Source organism: Chiloscyllium plagiosum, unplaced genomic scaffold, assembly GCF_004010195.1.
Source record: "Chiloscyllium plagiosum isolate BGI_BamShark_2017 unplaced genomic scaffold, ASM401019v2 scaf_52720, whole genome shotgun sequence".
In the NCBI taxonomy this organism is placed as follows: Eukaryota; Metazoa; Chordata; class Chondrichthyes; order Orectolobiformes; family Hemiscylliidae; genus Chiloscyllium; species Chiloscyllium plagiosum.
This window is the reverse complement of record NW_025189745.1, coordinates 1-3,281: the sequence shown is the minus strand read 5'-3', so window position 1 is coordinate 3,281 and position 3,281 is coordinate 1. Positions and strand designations below refer to the sequence as shown.

General features: G+C 42.2%; 1 long non-coding RNA gene across 1 annotated transcript; it reads right to left on the bottom strand.

The window, feature by feature from the left end:
- Positions 1 to 369: 369 nt before the first annotated feature.
- On the bottom strand, positions 370 to 2,926 carry LOC122545640. The gene is made up of 3 exons (XR_006310572.1): positions 2,854 to 2,926; positions 2,553 to 2,606; positions 370 to 475 (listed from the first exon to the last, which is right to left on the bottom strand). It is a non-coding gene; the product is annotated as an uncharacterized LOC122545640 (long non-coding RNA).
- Positions 2,927 to 3,281: the final 355 nt, after the last annotated feature.

Genomic DNA, 3,281 nt, shown 5'->3' with positions numbered 1-3,281 from the left:
AATGATTATGTGGTCACCATTAGATTTTAATTTTTAAAAAAATCAAATTCAAACTTCACTATCTGCTGTAATGGGATTCAAACCCATGCTCCCAGAACATTAGCCTGTCACTCTGGAATGCTAACGCAGCAACATAACCATTATACCACTACCTCGATCTACCAGCTGGCTGTTGAGGTAGGCTTATATCTCCCAGTGACAGAGGAGCACTGATGAGACAATGGGATTGGTGGTTTTTGAGGGGACCAGTGTTTTGTTGACCGGATCAGTGGCCACTAGTCTGAATAGAACAATGCTTGGATTAACTTGTGCAAAGAAAGTCCTGTTACGTAGAACCATTCATCTTTGCTGGGTAGAACTTAACTAGCTTATGTGCATCTTGAATTTACTGTGACTGTTACTTTCTGAAGTCAATACTTACAGGAGGACCAGCAAAGCCAGCAGGGCCAGGAGGACCTGTCTCACCACGCTCACCCTGAAACACAAAGATGGCAAGGTTACACACAGACATCAGTGGCAGCACTGAATAAACTGACAATGTTGGGGTGGGGGTGTCACATATCAAAGCGTTATTCCTCATGTTCCACCAAATAAGAAATACAGCACACAAGGAGGCCAGTTGGCTGGTCATGTCCATGCATCCCTTCTGCAAGAGCTATGCAGCAAGTCCCACTTCTCCGTCCTTCTACCACAGTCCTGCAAGTTATCTCACTTCTGATGATTCTTCTGAAAGCCTTAATTGAACCAGCTTCCACCACATGCTCAGGCAGCACATTCTGGAAACTAGCCACTCACTGCATGAGAATGTTTTTTTCTCGTGTCGCTATTGCTTCTTTTGTCAACCACCTTCAATCTGTGCACTCTTGCTCTCAATCCTTCCACCAATGAAAACAATTTCTCCTGATCTACTCTGTCCAGATCCCTCACGATTTTGAACACCTCATATCAAATCCCCTCAAACCCTTTGTCCCAGCTTCTCCAATTTATCTTCATAACTGAAATTCCTCACCTCTCAAACCATTCTCATGAATCTTTCTTCACTTTCTCTCAAGCCTTCCACTATTCCTAAAGTGCGATACTGGAACTGGCCACCATGAAGGCTGGAGCAATGTTTATGAAGGTTCACAATAACGTGCTTGCTTTTGTATTCTGTGCCTCTGTTTAAAAGCTCAGGATCCCATTTCCCTTACTGTTTTCAGTACAGATTCCAGCTTCAGCAGTGATTTGCTCCTCCCTCATTTATCACTTTCTCAACCTGCCCTGCCCCCTTCATTGATTGATGCACATATACCTCCAGATTTTCTATGAGGCCTGTTTCTACTTGCATCAATTGAATTGAGTAACTGACATTTTCACACCTGCAAGAACTGAGAAATCCCAAATAGCATCACAGATGAGACAACTAGGTAAGCCCAGGTTGAAATGCTCTGTAGTTACTACTAAACAAATTTCATTGTAAACTAGTCAGTCTCCTGTGGCATTGTGCATTACAGGAGTCTTCAACAGGTGAAGGAAATGGCAGTTAGCTCATGTTTTAAAGACATATATTCTTGACATAAATTCTGCTGTCTATAATTGCCAGGGAAACAGTTTATGCTTCTTGGTCATGCTTTGATTAAATATGTTCACCAGAGTTTGTGTCACAGTGGAAGGAAGGGTGTAATTACAACATGACAGGTTTACATAGGCATTATAACTGCACTGTTAATTACAAGTGAGTACATAGCTAAGCGTTTTTATAGGCAAAAGTGAGGACTGCAGATGCTGGAAATCAGAGTCTAGATTAGAGTGGTGCTGGAAAGCACAGCAAGTCAGGCAGCATCTCAGGAGCAGTAAAATTAACGTTTCGGGCAAAAGCCCTTCATCAGGAATGAAGGCCCTAAGCTTTTTTATAGATTGTTGATGTAATCTGAAGCATAATGTATTCCATTTCTGAGAAATTATAAGCAATAATGTTAAAGAATATATGTCAATAGCTACAAAAACATTCACAATGGCCATGTCTGAAATGTCTCAGATACTGGCTGGACTCTACTGATACAAACTACTGGAGTCAATTTCTCCCTGGGGGTTCGTTAGATGTTGCTGTAATACAAGTTACTGTATTGTGTGGGCAATACAACAACACGCATAGACTTTTGAATCCAAAGGGCAGGTTGTTATAGAATTTCCACTATTCCAGTTGCCCCAGTTCAAGTGTGATCCAATAACATTGCAGTCTTGCTCTGGTCAACCTGAGAGTGAGCTGTCAAGTTGCACCACTTTGCTCAATCTCCCGGATCAGCTCATCAAAATCAATCCAGGCTATTTATCCCAATCCAGGTTGACTTCGAACCAGAAGCGTCTGGCTCCCTTGTCACCAACTCATGAACTATTAATGTTCAACCTGCAGCACGGAACTTTATCAGAGCGAGTAGATGCTCAACAAGTTATGTTTGACCATCTTAACTGCTCAGATTGAGTTCTGGTAAACCCAGCAGTATAGCTAGGTTTGGATTTGCATTTTCCTCTAGTTTTAACCGAAACTCAGGAATTCAACTGATCCCACTTACAGGGGCACCGCGAGCTCCAGCAGCACCTGTTGGCCCACGAGGACCTGCTTCACCCTAAAGGAGACACAAGAGAAAAGGAGTTATTGAGATACACGGACCAGCTACAGTGAGGAACTGCTGAGATTTTAATCTCCAAAACATTTCACCAAATATATTTATTTCTTAAAATGAGATGCAGCAGCATGTGACTACCTCCTGTACCAATCAGGCTAATCTCGTTGTTAATATGCTTTCATTTTTATCAATTATCCAAAAAGTTCTCTAGATTTTACATAAAAGTAAATCTCATCATCATCTTTACCTTCTCTCCGTTGGGACCAGCTGGGCCAGGGGGACCAATTGGACCAGTTAAACCCTAGAATAGAAAGAGAAAGACCTCATGTCAGATATGATCTCAAGTTGAGGCTGCAGTGGGCACTGACTCACATGTGTACTGTCACTGGCTGCATTGCTTACAGGAGCATCACTAAGTCAATGGTACTGTTACTGGAGAGTCCGGAAAAAAAGGTATTCAAATGCAGCCAACTTGACAATAATCAGAATCTGATTTCTGAGAAATGTTAAAAAGGAGTATTTTACCACCCACTTCAGAGATATACATAACAGATGGACAAGTTAGGTGAAAGGGTAAATGTAGGGGAATGGGTCTGGGTGGGTTACACTTCGGCGGGTCGGTGTGGACTTGTTGGGCCGAAAAGCCTGTTTCCACACTGTAAGTAGTATAATCTA